Here is a 17,465-nt window from a genome sequence, read left to right on the forward strand (position 1 = left end):
AACTGGTTGTAGTCAGATCACAGCACTGTAATCAGGAGTGTTGAATAATCCTGGAACAAAGAGAGCTTATCCCTTCCAAAGGGAATGTAGCAACTCTCTGAGGGATAGGAAATTATAAAACAGATTAACACTGTGTCCCTATGTCAGGGTTTCTCAATGTAGAAGAGATCTTTATCTAACATTACAGGATAATTATATACAAAGATGACCTAAATATTCTGGTAACTTTTACAATTTGCCCAGTTTAAGTCATGAGAGTCATGTATGTGAGAGTCTGGGGCAATATTTACTTGAATCTGTCACCCTTTCCAAGTCAGGATCCACACTGACAAAGGCCCCTAACAAGATGGCACAAAAGATCCATTCTCTTTCGGCGCTTGACGTCCATAGCCTCTCCCAGTCTCATGAACTCTCTCACCCTCTGTAACTGTTAAGTCCAAAACAAACTCTTCCTTGGTCATGGTGTTTTCTCACAGCAACAGAGAAGTAATTGACATACAAACTGACATATCTTCACCTTCACAATCACCTGCTTCTGTCCCTCTTCTTTCTTTAGCTTCTGAAGAAAACTTAAGACCCAACTTTATAACAGATGACCATGGTAACATAGCTTTGTTTGTATTTTGGGTTTTTTTTTGTCTTTTTTCTTTTCTTTTCACCATACTGTACATTAGACCTTACTCTGACATTACTAGTTTTTAGTTATTATTAGAAGTTAGGGATCTGTTTGTATGTCCCCATAAGAATTATCTATCTGTAACAAGGATATTAGAGATGGGCCACAAGTGAATGTTTAGGAGGCTGAAATAACCCAAGATAATTTGGTTCTGGACCTACAACTCTCAACAACCAAAGAATTTCTAATCAGTCTTGCAGAGTATTTCTCACAGATGTAAGGGATTTCATTTTGTTTGTTTTCTGAGAACCTCAGTTCACTATGATATAATCATTATATTCAAATGGGCATTTTTTTCTGCCTCTTGAATGCTGATAAGTCCAGAAATAAATAAATAAGGCATGGGACATCCTGAGAGTTTACTTCTCAGAACTAGAGCTGGTGATGATTCTTAGCCATGGAGAAGCTACAGGCCACCAGCAGAGGCAGAGGCAGGAACAGGTCATGGAGGCATGTAACCATGTTCCTTTACAGAAGCTGGGCAAGCCATAAATTACATGTATGAATCCTCATTTACTGGTCCGGCTTCTGGACTACAGCTCCATCAGACAGCAATGGCATGTGTCCTATTGGTAATCTCACCCTGGCACTAATGCATATTTGTTGAATGAATAAGTGAATGAATGATAGCAATTGAGCACTTCACACAGTTTTAGGTGACAGAAGACTGAATAATGGACCCAAATGATCACTTTCCACAATGCAGAGCTGAAAGTAATGCTAAGTGGTAACAAAATGGCTCTGGCCATTTGAAGGCAGCGGTTCTACATTCCTGGTTATCCCCTCCTACCATAGCCCTATGCAGTCTCCAGGCATCCTTATGAGTATTTAATGCTTGGTTCTCTCATTGTCATTAATTATCTTCAACCACTGTTCAGACGGTGCAGGCTTGGCAATCTTCTTATCTCAGAGGGACAAGAAGGAAAGATTAGTTGTTTTATCATTTAAGTAATGAGAATTTTACACTTCTCTAAAGAGATTTATGAGAGTAATTAGTTGAAGCAGGAGTTTCCAGCTGGAGCATTATTAGGTGTCACAATTAACCCTAGGAGGGTGAACTATTGTCTAGCAAAGTAAGAATTATTGAGGATGGCATGAAATTTCAGTTTGAGACATGTAGAAATACATAGAAATATGCAGCAGTAGTTAACTGTTCAATAAAGCATGGTGTTTGTACACTAGAGCACAGTTTCATAAAACAGCGAGGCACTGATTTTGAGGTTAGATCCTTCTCTGCTTGTGTGTGTGTGTGCATGCGTGCATAGATGGGAAATTTAATTTCAGGTCTTGTGAATGCCAAGCAAGCTATATCCCAAGCTCCAGTCCTACCTGCCACTTAGGAGCAGTTTCAAAACAGAGAAGAAATAAAGAACTATGCCCCTCTAGACCTAGATAACCACAAGTCTACAAGACAGCAATGTTTCTTAAATGAGTCAACAATAGCTAACATTGCTGCCATGCAAGCTAGGGTTAAAGTCTTCATTCCCAAAGAGGATTTTTTCCTGTAAGTCTTTGTTGAGTCCTCTAAGTCATGGTTCAGTTTTTAATTTACGAGTTCTCATTTAGATTCCCTCAAGTTAAAACTGTACGTTGTGGTGTGCATACCTTTAATTCCAGTTCTTGGGACGCAGATGCAGACAAATCTCTGAGCTCTAAACCACCAAAAAAAAAAAAATGCTGTCCCTATTGTGTGGTCTAGAATGCTCAGAAAATGTGCAGAACTCAACTAGCAGGTATTTGTATATAAATGAGCATTACAAATGTGACTTCCACCCACAGAAAGATAATCTGGCCTTTTGCCAACAATATTTGTATAGTATCCACTCTTCTTATTTTGACAAAGATAATACCCTTCTATATGTTTATATGGATGATCAAATCATTGGGCATTTGGAGGAATCAGGGCTAGGTCTCTGAATAATCACTATTGTTAATATCCTCCAAAAACATGGCTTTAAAATATCCCCAAACAAAATACAAAAGGTACCCCCATTTCATATATTCGGATCCCAGTTAACACTCACTCAAGCCAAAGTGAATGGACCCATATTAATCCTGCCTGAGCCTCTCACTTTATGGGGATTACAAAAGATACTGGGGGAAATGGACTCGGTAAGGCCCTAGTTGCCTGTAGAGACTGGAGACTAGATGTGGTGTTATATGATCTCCTAAAAGGGGGCAACCATATGAGATCATTTCCTTGTCCCCTGAGGGTTGTCAGGCACTCACTGAATTCATCAATGGGCTCCACCAGGTTTCTTTGGTGAGATATAATCCTAACATTCCAATTCAAAGCTGGATATTATTAGGAAAAAAGACCATGCTGGCTGCCATTGTTCAGCAGTCAAAACCACTAGAATGGGTACACACCACTCTGGGCACACTCCCAGAGTGTACTCACTAGTCAATGAAATACCTGATATGATCATAAAAATCAGGGACACATCCCTCCAACATTATGGGAAAAAATCCCTTTAAATTAATAATTCCACTCAAAATTAAGGATTTAGAATGGGTGGCCAGACATTGTTATATATTGAGCCTCACCCTAGAGTGATTTCTGGGGACCATGGACACCCACTTTGGGGAGTCCCAGTTAGTGAAGCTATATCATGAACTACACTGGAGAGTCCCCTTAGTCTTTTCTTCTAGCCTGCTGCCCCAAGCACTCACTATTTGCACAGATGGTGGGAAGAATGGGGCTACCTTTGTAGTTTTCCCTGTAGGGGGGGAACCAAGGCAAAGATTATCAAAATTCTCTCTTGTGGGCGATCTGCAATATAAGGAAATGATAGCCATCTATATTGCCCTACAAGAGGTCCCAGAACCCTGCAACCTCTATTCAGACAGCTCTTCATGTGGTGAACCTACTGCCACACTTACCCTATGTCTATATCACATTGGATGCTAATCCTATTTCTGCCTTGATGATACAACTTGGATGGCTCTTAAAAGTTAGAAAAAAAAACCATATATATTCAACATCTGAGAGGACACCATACCCTCCCCTCGGCCTCATTTCCCAAGGGAATGCTGCTGCGGATGCTGAAGTTTCAGGGGCCTGTCTCATAGTACAAAATGCTACCCAAATGCATGACTTAACTCATGTCAACAGGAGAGGACTCAACTATCTATACCCACAGATCCCCTCAACAGAATTAAAGAAAATTGTTCATACATGTAAGACTTGCCAACAATTTCTCTGCACCACCCCCTCTTTACAAGGGCTGGGAATGAACCCAAGAGGGATAGGACCCAATATCATCTGGCAAACACGTGTAACACATTACCCTCCATTTGGCAAATCAAAATATATGTTTGTGACTATAGACATGTACTCGAAGGCACACTGGGCTACTGCTCACTCAGGTAACCCATGCCAAAAGCCACTTCTTACAATGTTTTGCTATGTTGGGACTACCGTAACAGGTCAAGACTGGCAACGGCCCCTGTTTTATAAGTAAAACATTAAAAGAATTCTTCCAGAGATGGAATATATCCCATACCACTGGGATCCCATACAACCCTCATGGTCTAGCAATTGTCAAAAGGCATCACTAATATCTCAAAGAAGTCCTTATAAAACAAAAAGGGGGAGAAGTCTTCCCCCATCTACAACTGCAAAAGGTGTTATTAACCATCAATATTTTAAATTTTCAAAAATCAGATGAACAAAATAGGTTCCAGAATTCCTACCAATGAGGCCCTGCCTAAAGGTTATATGGAAGGATCCTTTCACTAACCAATGGAGGGGCCCAGATCCCTTGTTGACACAGGGCTGATGATATGGATGTGTCTTCCCAAACAGAGGGGAAATGCCTATATGGCTATCTGGTCATAACTTAAAATTTCCCCCCTCACCCAAGGACAGTGGGGAAGACCAAGATGACCAATAAAGAAAGAAAGAGATTATGGTGGACGACCCTTAAATTCAAGCACAAGAAAAGAAAAATCATCACTGCCCAAAGGAGACTGACCCTTGAGGAAAGTGTTGCCTGCCTGTTTATCTATTTCAGATGGCCCTCCTAGCAGTAATCATGTTAATTCTTCTCATGGAGACCAAGGTCCTACCAACCACAGAGGGTGAGCTTGTTGAGCGCTGGCACTGGGGGGATCCTAAACCAGACTTCTCAGATGATGACACTCTGAATGTGGAGACCTGACCTGATGTTTGACCTCTGTGATTTGGCATTTGGGAGCTGGGACATAGGAGATTGGATTCCGGGGATCGAAGAGAGACTTGAAAGCGGAGGTTCTTAGGAGTGCACCCTAACCAGGCATCTTACCCTAATAAGCCTGGGTGTTCTCATGTCCTTAGGAGACATGTCCTCCTGCAGATACCCTTTTATGTATGCCCAGAAAGCAACCAGACTGCCTCTACTGTTAGCAATTGTAGTGGGGGAGGCAAGCTCCTGATTACTATTGTTCTTCCTGATGATGTGAGCAGCCTGGGACTGGACATTGGATAAAACAACATGGAGATATAATGATCTCCAGGTTCTCCCTGGTACCCCTATCCTGGAACCCCCTATATGGAAGATGCACTCAATTTAGATGGAACCCTCTGATACTAAGGTTTACAGATCAGGGGAAGAAAAGGGACCTATCCTGGTTATCTGGGAAGATGTGGGGATTAAGGCTATACCAAAAGGAATATGATCATGGCCTTATTCATGCTTCACATGGAGATACTTCCTGAGGACCCTCCTTGGGTGCTGGGGCCTGCTTTCAAGCTAATGCCCATGGGGAACATGCCTTTATATACCTCAACTTTACATACCTCAACATCAACTTTACATACCTCAATCCCCTCATCATCTACCCTTAAGGTATCCTTCATCAAGCTGCCTAGAGATGTAGGGGGGAGGATTAGATCCACTTTATTTGATGGAGACCACTAAGATGGCCTTTATGGCTTTAAATCTTACCCACCCTTAAGCCACTGAGACCTGTTGGCTTTGCTTACAGCCACTACCCCTCTACTTTGAAGCCTTTGGGGTAAATGACTCTTATGAAATACTAGATAACAGTGATATCTATAGATGGGAAAGCCCAAAATGACGGAGATGTTAGGACTGGCTATCCCCCTTTGCCAGATGTTGAACACAACTTGTGTCTCGTACACCAGACCCTCTATGTGGTCTATAGCATCATGGAGGGTGCCCAAAGATCATTGATATTTTTGGATCTGTCAAGAGATGGGGGTTACTCCCTGCATGTCTGGCGCACTGATCATTCACTATAATGATACTTGCCTGCTTGTATTAATTTTCCCTCACATGCTTTACCACAAGCAGGAAGAATCCCTGCTCGAAGGTATAAGAGAGAACTCCTAACAGTCCCAGCCATCACCACATTGATGGGGCTAGGAGTGGTTGGGACTGCCCTGGGCACCTCACCCCTGGTGATTTTACAACAAGAAATGGGAATAATTTGCTCACAATTGACAGTGACCTTAGAAGAGACAGACACTGCATTACGTTATTTACAAAAGTCTTTGGATTCCTTAGCGAGGGTAACCTTACAAAATAGGAGAGGCTTGGACTTGCTGTTTATGGAACAGGGAGGAATTTGCAGGGCACTTGGGGAAGAATGTTACTTCTATGCGGATCATGCCAGGATAGTTACAAAAACACTAGATGAGTTAATAAAAGATATTGATTCGTTTAAGTCAAGGACCCCCTATGAGATCTGGATTAATTGGTCCCATGGCTTACAACACTCATCTCTTCCCTAATTGGGCTAATGGCCATTTGTTTATTGGTCTGTCTTTTTGGCCCATGCACTCTTCAAAAGCTAAAACAAGCATTCCAAAACAGATACAACAGGTACAATTCTTGGCCCTTCGAGTACGTTACGATAGGCTCAATATATCTTACCCCATGGGTGAACTCTCAATTTGAGGGTATCCAGGCCCTGACCCATCCTCTCTCCTCAGTGGGCTATTCTGGCTTGGTGACTGGGGTAGAGGGTGGGATATAAAACAAAAAAGGAGGAGATGTTGGACTAAAATTATCTCAGGGCCTGTCGAGGCCTATAGGACAGAAAAGCCTGGCTCAAGTTTGAAGTTTCAAAGCTACCGTGTAGGGATGAGACAGCAAAATCTAGGTAGATGCCCCTCCAGCAAGAGAAAGTGCTTGGCTGTCTCTCATTGGTTGGAAGTACCCCCACATCACACGATGTTACTTAACCTATATAAGCTGATATTCACAGTAATAAGCTGAGTTCCTGCTTTGACTTGAATCCCTATGCATCTGATTGTCCAGCATTGTGGGGCTGTGGAATGGGTAGATAGTTCACTCACCTTTCCCTAGGGGATAAGGCTAAGGAGGCCTGCCAGGTATCCAGTTGCCAATGCAGAAAAAGTCAAGTTTTAAAAATGATTTATACACTGCTGGGATATTTATTTTGGGATGCATCCCATTATGGAAGGTAGAAGCCTCATGATTTCACAAGATTTCTATGGATTTGACGGTGAATATCCAAAAGACAAGTGTTCCCGAAGCTTTGCAAATCAGATTTTACACTTGTGGGTCTGCCTATGGATCTCTCAGTCATACTCTTGCTGTATGATACTTGTGGCTCACACCGCAGACAACTGTATGATAGGGTTCTGAGGGAAATTAAAGCTTCCAGGTACCAAGGTCCCTTCCAGGTTTCAGAGGAAGGACGGTGGATGAATACGTCTATAGTACGTATGTAGCCAGGTTCTCTGATTCCAAGGCAATGGGAGCACTGAGCAATGTTTGATCCTTATCTGTCACAAGGATGTGACACTTGTAACCCTTGATGGCTTAGGGCCTGGTAGACTTTCTTAGGTGAAGTCAGAATCACACACTCACAGACAGATTCTCTAGCAGGGCACCCGTCATTGCCCTGTAACATTGGAAATGACAGAGTAAGGCATGATTGTAGAGAGCGACAAAGGACTCCACAGGAGAGTGGAGCCTGAGGAGCCCTTAGGACAAAGCTAACAAGCATATCCCACACCAAATGTATAGTAACTAGCAAGTCATTGGCTAATTTATTTGGTTCAATGTCTTTTCTTTCTCTTACCCAATTCTCTAATGGCGACGCCTTCCCTGGGTTACTAGTATTCATTCAAACATTCATTTCTCTGATAAATTTCTTACACAGTCAAATGTGTGTTACTTCTACCATGTGTCAGTGAGTTGAGTTCTGACAAATTCCAAATATCTGTCATGTAACAGCCAAAAATCCAATCACATAACTCTTGGATTTCTTGGATTTCTTTTTGTACTAAGTGGTGATGCTGCAATCAGAAAGCAAGCGTCAGATACAATAGTACAGAGTACAGTAGTGAAAAGACAACACAAAACCACTGTGTGTTTAGCAAATGGCAAGGCGTTCTACCACTTTCTCGGGTGCTGAGCAGAAGAGGTTTACAGGCTTTATGTATTAGGGTCTCTCCTTTAATAATGTCTTCAAAGCCAGGCATCCAGAACACAACCTTAATCCTTTAGACTACTCAAGAGGCAGAGGCAGAGGCAGGCTGATGTTTTTCCATTCAAGGATAGCTAGGTTTATACAGGGAGTTCCAGGCCAGGCAGGGGTACCCAGACCCACTCTAAATGATGATGGTGATGGTGATGATGATAATGATAGTAATAGTAGTATCAGTAGCAGTAATACAAAAAGAATCAAGTGAAGGGCTGAGATGTAGTTCAGTGGTGTCTACCCCTGTGTCATTAGCTTAGTACAACACTTCCTGGAACACACAGCAAAAACAAACAAAACAAAAAAACATTTATTTTTTTGTGATCACTGTCCCCATAATGCAGTGTTGCACCCCCTTCCTGACTTGGTAACACTTTATAAAGCAATATTTTATAAAGAATGGCAATACTTTATAAAGAATGCATGGACTTCCAATTTGCTTTAGGGGCATTTTAAAACTTCAGTGACTGGCTGAATTTTCTCCAATTCAGTCAGACTTGTGGCTTCAAAAATCCACCCTACTAGAAGTCAATGGTTTGCTGTTAGAGCCTTCACAGGGTTAATTTAAAAAAAAAGTTTTTAATTTGCTCCTGGGTTGTCTTTACCATGTTCAGATAGGAGAATGGAAGTTTTCAACTCTAGGTTCCTATTAGCATCATTACCTTTGAGAAAATGCAAGTGACTATTTTTTTTAATTTATTTATTTATTGAGGATTTCTGCCTCCTCCCCACCACCACCTCCCATTTCCCTCCCCCTCCCCCAATCAAGTCCCTCTCCCTCATCAGCTTGAAGAGTAATCAGGGTTCCCTGACCTGTGGGAAGTCCAAGGACCGCCCACCTCCATCCAGGTTTAGTAAGTTGAGCATCCAAACTGCCCAGGCCCCCCCAAAGCCAGCACGTGCAGTAGGATCAAAAACCCATTGCCATTGTTCTTGAGTTCTCAGTAGTCCTCATTGTCCGCTATGTTCAGCAAGTCCAGTTTTATCCCATGCTTTTTCAGACTCAGGCCAGCTGGCCTTGGTGAATTCCCGATAGAACATCCCCATTGTCTCAGAGTGTGGGTGTACCCCTGGCGGTCCTGAGTTCCTTGCTCGTGCTCCCCCTCCTTCTGCTCCTGATTTGGACCTTGAGATTTCCGTCCGGTGCTCCAATTTGGGTCTCTGTCTCTGTCTCCTTTCATCGCCTGATGAAGGTTAATATTCAGGAGGATGCCTATATGTTTGTCTTTGGATTCACCTTCTTATTTAGCTTCTCTAGGATTGCGAATTATAAGCTCACTGTCCTTTAATTATGGCTAGAAACCAAATATGAGTGAGTACATCCCATGTTCCTCTTTTTGGGTCTGGCTTACCTCACTCAGGATAGTGTTTTCTATTTCCATCCATTTGTACGCAAACTTCAAGAAGTCCTTGTTTTTTACTGCTGAGTAGTACTCTAATATGTATATATTCCATACTTTCTTCATCCATTCTTCTATTGAAGGGCATCTACATCCATGTAAAACCTGAGAGAGCTTGAAAAGAAATTCTAGACACACAAAAAATGCAAAGTTTAGCACAACTTCTTGGTAGTCGCATTTAGGGGGTAGGGAGAGATGGGATCTGTTTGCTGGCAGTGAGCAGGGGTGCTGTGGTTCCTTTAAGAGGTTTCCTGACTCAGCTTTTATATAGCAAAAACTGTACAGCTTCTTTAAAAATGAATTGTCTTCCAGAGCCTCTATTCCAATCTTTACAATTAATTAGGTCAATATCATCTTCACTCAGGTGGGCATGAAGCAGAGAGTTCATTTCATTCTTATTCAAAGTTCTAATGTCTTTTTTCATAGGCAATAATGCATATAAAAGAAAAATAGTAACACAGATTGCTGTAAATTTTGAGGGTTAAAGCTCTCATCATCCTAAAACATTAGGCCCTGTCACCTGTTGAAATACGCCAATTAAAGAGACAGAAAAATAATATCTATTCAGTGTGGCCATAAGGAGAAAAGAAACAAACCCAGAGACCTCCAAGTGCTTCCTTGGAGTATGTCATGAGGTTTAGGTTAAAATAAAGGGCAAGAAGTACACATAATTCAGAAGTCCAGGTCATAGTGTGTTCCTGCCCATCAGTAAATAGTTGTTGTAGCTCTTGCTCTCCTGCAAAGTGTTCAAGGAGTACTCAGAACTGCATGCTATCTTGTCCTGCGCTCTAAGTGCCTCTTAAACCTGGCACCAGGGCCTCTATCTCTCCTTCCCCCCAGTAGAAGATTGATGGAGAAATCTTAATTCCTTTCAGTCCATGTTTCAATAGCAGATGGTCAAGAATCTCTTTGTAGAACATCTTGTCTCCTGCTCGTACTGTTATAAGAGACCGGCAGTGAAGATGATTAGACAGCAAGTCACCCTGATTTTACTGCAGGCTTGCTCTAAGACGATTGACTACTTCTCTACCATTTATGTAGACCACGTCCATCCTCTTACATTGGATAAAGAATCTAAGTAGTATTTCTCAAGCACAGAGACAATAAGTGATTTAGAGACAAAAGCTGAAAAAAAATTACTGTCTTCTCAATCACAGAAATACTTGATAGAATAAGAAAGCTCACAGTTTTTTTTTTTTTGCAGGTAGTATAATGAGCTCCTTCTCTAGGGTAACTTTAGCATGTATGATCATTTTTAAAGGCTCACAAAGCAGTTATCAAGTATAATGCCTCAGTGACAATTTATCTAAATTGAAGATAGAATTTTTTGCTACATCGATGACAAGAGGCTTTATTTTCACTGATAGTACATTTTTTACCTGGGCATCTGAGTACCAAATTATGGAATTTGCCCTGATACACAGCCCCAAGGATGGATTCTAACTAATGTCTCCTGAGGTAGAAACAGTGAGCTGAAGGTGGTCAGTAAGGCTCTTTAAGACACTGGCCATCTCACTAGCAGAACACCACAGATAGAGACATTAAATAATAACATTTGAAATAAGTATCAAAACTACAACCAGTCTCAATTCCTAGGACACTGTAATAAAGATTAGTTAGTAGTCAAGTGAGAAATGTCTCATATGGGCTCATGCATTTGAACATTTAGTCCCTTCTGTTGGCACTGTCTGAAGAAGCTATGGAATGTTTAGGAGGTAGACCCTTTACAGGGGAAGTGCATCGATAGAGACAGGCTTTTAGGGTGTGTGACCTCACCACACCACCTGTCCCCCCCCCAGGTTCTTCTGTCATGTCTTGATGGAGGAAGGTCATTGGTTGATTAAATAAAGAAGCTGCTTGACCTGATAGGTTAGAACGTAGGTGGGAGGAGCAGAACGCTGGGAGGAAGAGGAAGTGAGCTCAGAGACTCGACAGCTCTCCTCTGAGGGGCAGACGCCTCAGAGAGGCACGATGCTCCACTCTTGCGGGCAGAGGTGAGAGCTCTGCTCTCTGAGGCACACGCGATGAAGCTCCGACCCAGGATGGACGTAGGCTAGAATCTTCCCGGTAAGCGCACCTTGGGGTGCGACACACATGATTGGAAATGGGTTAGTCCAGGAGCGAGAGTTAGCCGAGAAAAGGGCTAGAGCTAAAGAGCCAAGCAGTGATTAAAAGAATACAGTGTCCGTGTAATTATTTCGGGGCATAAGCTAGCCGAGCGGGTGGCTGGGGTGTTGGGGATACAGCCCCGCCGCTCATAATACTACAATGTCTTCTCTTCTGTAATGGACTCTGTCCTTCTGGAACCGTAAGCTAAAATAAATCCTGTGTTGTAGGCAGACTATTCTGGCCCATCATCCAGTATCCTAATAACCACATGGAGACTTATTATTAATTCTAAATGGTTGGCTGATAGTTTAGGCTTCTTTTAACTAGCTCTTAGAACTTCAATTAACACATTTCTATTAATCTTTGTGCTGCCCCAAGGCTTATTTGCTTCATGTACATACTTCCCATTCTTCTCACTCTGCATTTTATGGCATCTCCTCTGACTCCACTCTTCTTCTCCACAGCTCTCACTCTGTCTTGAAAATGCTGCCCAACCATCAGCCAATCAAGTTTTTATTTTTTTTAAATATTTGTTTATTATGTATACAATATTCTGTCTGCATTTTTGCAGACCAGAAGAGGGCACCAGACCTCATTACAGATGGTTGTGAGCCACCATGTGGTTGCTAAGAATTGAACTCAGGACCTTTGGAAGAGCAGGCAATGCTCCTAACCGCTGAGCCATCTCTCCAGCCCCTCAACTTTTATTAACAATGAGAGTAACATGTCTTCACAGCATACTGAAGGATTGTTCCACGGCACTATGTTGAAAGACATGGGTCAAAGAATCCCAGGCTAACTACAAGATATTCCAATTATACTGTCTTTATTATAAGGGGCAAACTCATGAAACAGGAATGAGAAGTCCAACCTCAGTTGTGTAGTGTGGGAACCACAGAGAGAGTAAACCCTGCAGAAGCTGGCAGTTTTTCTCCAGGTACCCAAAAGGCCATGCCCTAACCTGGTCCAACCTCTTAAAGATCATTGGCTGAGAGAGATTCCCCATCACCTCCCACTTTTGTCTAAATAAGAGAGTTCCAAACCCAATACAAATTATATACACAAGAATAGATACCAAGTATAAAATTAGGATTACTACCAACATATACAATATTAAGCAAGGAACACATTTTAAATGTTTTAATAAACATTCTGTTCTAAAGAGTCTAAGTCTTACATTGGAAATGGCTTGGCTAAATCATAAGAGGAAGGTAACTACAACTATCTAATCTTCAATCCCATTGAAGGCCTAAGAAGGGAGATAATGTTACTTGTGTAGGCAGGCAGTGCAATCAAGAAGCTGCAAAGTGTGCAGTAGATGACAGAGACAACTGGCTTCCTGAGCAATCACCCAAAGTCTCATTTGCAATATTGAAGCAACCAACTCTGGCTAAGGCATAGCATAAAGGACAAACTGATATGGGAGAGTCTTCTGTTTTGTGTTGATTTCATTGGTTAATAAAGAAACTGCCTTGGCCCTTTAATAGGACAGAAAATTAGGTAGACGGAGTAGACAGAACAGAATGCTGGGAGAAAGAAACCGAGTCAGGCAGTTGCCATGATTCTCCCACCCAACACAGACGCAGGTTAAGATCTTTCCTGGTGCCGGGCAATGGTGGCGCACGCCTTTAATCCCAGCACTCGGGAGGCAGAGGCAGGCGGATCTCTGTGAGTTCGAGACCAGCCTGGTCTACAGAGCTAGTTCCAGGACAGGCTCCAAAGCCACAGAGAAACCCTGTCTCGAAAAAAAAAAAAATTCTTTCCTGGTAAGCCACACCTTGTGGTGCTACACAGATTATTAAATATGGGTTAAAGCAAGATGTGAGAATTAGCCAATAAGAGGCTGGAACTAATGGGTCAGGCAGTGTTTAAAAGAATACAATTTGTATGTTGTTATTTTGGGTATAAAGCTAGCCATGTGAGAGCCAGGCAGGAACACAGCCCTGCCGCTCCGCTCCATACTACAACAAACCATTTTCAGAGGCAGGAAATTTTTCAGAACCATGTTATCCTGTCATGGCAAGCTTTGGCAGTTTTTTTCTCTGTGTCCTTCTTATACACCATGTACTTTGTCAGTGGTCAAGGCTGGCCTTTATCATACCTCCTACATACACCCAAAGGCTGAATCCTCCTATACTTGCCATTCCCAAAGGAGATATTATTCCTAGGAATTTCTTGTCTACAATCTCTTCTCAGATGTCTTATTCTACCACAATTAAAACATTTGTCATTTTGGTGTCTTCTCATAGCATTGAAAATTGCTTCTCCTACCCAAACTTCAGTACTACAGTCAAATGTCTCAACATTCATTGTATGCAAGCTCCATTCATCTATTGGTGCTGATCTGATTTTTAAAAGCCCAAGGATCTTTTTGCATTCAAGTTGGCATTTTCCAAAGCCAGCAATTCAATAAATACACATCTAACTTTTGGGTCTGTTACTCCAATTTGTACAGCCTTAGTTAATCTTTGTAAAATGTCACTAAAAGGTTCTCTCTGGCCCTGTTTAATCCTAATATATAATTAAATTATATTCCCTAGTTCCTGAATCCTCTCCCAAGCACTTAAAGCTGCAGTGCTATGTAGGGAAAAAGTGTGTTCATCATAAAGAGCCTGGTCCTGAAGATCAGAGTAATGTCCCTCACCAAGAACTTGATCTTGGGAAATCTCTAGTCCTTTTGCTTTTCCCTGTTGTTCTAAAAATTTTTTCTCTTCTCTCCAATAACACTTCTAGGGAAGCTTCAGTCCATCTTCTAGAACTGCTGAGATTAATTGAAGCCAATCTTGTCCTTATTGCTTGAAGTCCATGTTTTGACCATTTCCATAACAAAGAGTGAATGTAGGCCATAAGTAACTGTTGCTTGTTTAATTTCTTTTAGATCACTCATACATATGGAATCCCATGTATATTCTTTGACTACTTTAGGGTACTTGGTGCCAGATGGTTTTTCTGAGGAGATCACTGGATAGGCAGTTAGAACTCTGAGTAAGTCATCCCAGAGTTTGGTATATACTAATGAGTCTAAATTCTGTCTTTGTACCTTTTATCTCTGCTCATTAATTTTGGTAAATTTATCAATATTTTCAAATCATTTATGACTGACTTTTGTAAAGTCAATCTATCATAACTGTTGAACAGATTCTGATTAATACATTCAACAGCATGAATTCTCCCAGACAATGTCTCAGCACCCTCCATCACTGACTGGGTTTTGTCAGTCAAATTGGTCGTATCCTTCTCCAGAGTGCTGATTTTCCCTTTTAGCTAATCATTATCAATCTGTAAAGACTGTCCCATTTCTAAAAGTGACTTATTCTTGGCTCTATTATCAAACTGTTTTATAAGGAGAAAATATGAAAAACAAAGCTAATCTCTAGAATTAAACATAGAGATGTAGGAGGCAAATCACATAAGACTTGCATAATACCATCCATGGTATAAGTAAAAAAGCTGTTGAACTCTTGCATCATTAAATTATCTGTCATCTTAACCTTATAAATTATAAATTTGACCTTATAAATCTCGCCTGTAACTAGCTAGAGTAGGTGCAATAACCATTACCGGCCATTGGGTTCACAGTTGTAGCAGACGGGCTTACACGTTTCAAATTGACTAATACGTTAGATACTGAAAAATATGCTTAAATTAAGATCAGCTATTACTGTGATCAAAGCAATTTCAAGAGTTGGTGACCAGGATAAAGAGAAACGCCAGAGTCTCCCATCAGTGCAAGTCACAGACTGTGTACTCCTCAGAGATCCCTGACTGGGTGGCAGCAGAGTGCCAGGGAAGCCAGACCTAGAGCAGCTTCAAGATGCCACTAAGGCCAGATGCTGCTGTGGAGCTGCAGCACAGGGAGCTATGCAGGGCCTGGCAGCTGCTGAAACCCCAGGCCTGAAGGGTCATTTCTCAAATACCCAATGCACCATGTGGGGCCTAGAAGCAGCTGGCTGGAGCTGCAGGGGTCCTGAGAAGTGGATGTACCAGTCTCCAAGTCCCATGATCTGGGCACCAATTGTGGAAAGATGCTGGCCAAAGAATCCCAGGCTAACTAAAAAATATTCCAATTATATTTTCTTTATTATAAGGGGCAAACTCATGAAACAGGAACTAGAAATCCAACCTCAGTTGTGCAGCACCAAACCACAGAGAGAGTGAACCCTAGGCAGGCCAGAGATATTTCTCTGGGTACCCAAAAGGTCACCCCCTAACCTGATCTGACCTCTTAAAGACGATTGGCTGACAGAAATTCCCCATCAGCACTGTGTTCCTTAAGCTGTCTTTGTCATGGGATTTTATCACAGCAACACCTTGTGGCATTCTTTTGATAACAAACAAGGGAAACCAACAAATGCCTATCAATAGAAGACCAGCTGACTGGATCATGACACCCACAAAAATGCAGCAATTGGTGAGCACATATCACATGTTCCAGATATAGTGGACCAGGAAGTATACAAACTCTTCTATGAAAGTCTCTTGCCAAAATCTGTTGGAACTTAAGTTTGTTGTACTAAATTACAATGTATAGGAAATATGAGGCCAGAGTAAGAAATTAAATGACATTCCAAGGGTACAAAGTCAGACACAGGAAACTGTCTGGGACAAGAATTCCAGTTCTACCCCAGGCAAAGCATGAAATGAGAGCAATATAAGAAGAAATTAAACCTGATACTAATTGGTATGTGGAGCATTTGTCATCAGACTGGAAGAGATCACTTCTTTATAATCATGTTGAGAATAATCAGAGAAATCTGAAAGCTGATCAGTAGTTAAAATTAACTAAGTATTATTAATTGTGTTTTGCTATATAGGACAAAGGTATTACAGTTAGTGAGAAAATGGTCCTGCTTTGATAGATATATCCGAAAATATTTAGTGGTAAAGTGACGTGAGCTCTAGGGTAGTTTCTAGCATTTGATAACGGTGCTATGATAAAGGAATGATAATTCTCAACTAGTCGAGTCTGACTGCTACAACCTGTCTAGAAGTGCTACTTGAAATAAAATGTAATTGTCTGAGGCACAGAACAGTATTAGAGAAGTGTACTGAATCAATTAGCAACTGCCATTGAACTTGTGTCAATCTTCTCATAAACATGCTTTGTGGTTTCCTAACTCTTTAAACAATTGTACATCATGTGAGGATCACCTACTTCCTTCTACCCCAGCTAGCCTTATATGTGCCTGGTCCTTAAACAGGCTCAAATCTAAAGGGTGATCCATCGATATACAGCATGCAGTCCTAGAGCAATAGATATAGTTGCCATTAGTAGAGAAAATGGAACAGTCACTATGTGGTTTAAATAAATAAACTAACAGAAGTGCCAATTCACTCTATTCCCATAGAGAAATTATTTTAACATTCCTGCTCAGACATCTCCTTCCTGCCATCAATTACTAGGTCAGTAAGAATCACATGTTGCAACTAAGCCACTTACACAATAGTAGGAAGAATCTACAGAGAACCTGGAAAGAAAGATGAGCTGAGAAGTCTCCACTGCAACAAGCATGTTCCTCTTTTGTTTCAATAGCTTAATTCACTTCCAGCAAAGTCAGAAATAGATGGTGGTCTTCTTTTACTGAAAATACCATTTAAAACCACTGCTGTTGACACACACCAGCATTAGCATCTACCTCGGGGTAACACAGAACATTAAGAACATTCTTCAGCTATATGGTGAGAGTGAGCAGTTGGCATGAATTAAATGCTTATTGCATTCCTCTCATCAATTTTTTAAGATTTCCTTATAGTGGGTGTTTTTAAAATTGTTTTTATTGATTTATATATTTTTCTCTGCTTCCCTTTTTTTTCCTCTCCCC

This window comes from Microtus ochrogaster, chromosome 5, assembly GCF_000317375.1.
Source record: "Microtus ochrogaster isolate Prairie Vole_2 chromosome 5, MicOch1.0, whole genome shotgun sequence".
Classification (NCBI taxonomy): domain Eukaryota; kingdom Metazoa; phylum Chordata; class Mammalia; order Rodentia; family Cricetidae; genus Microtus; species Microtus ochrogaster.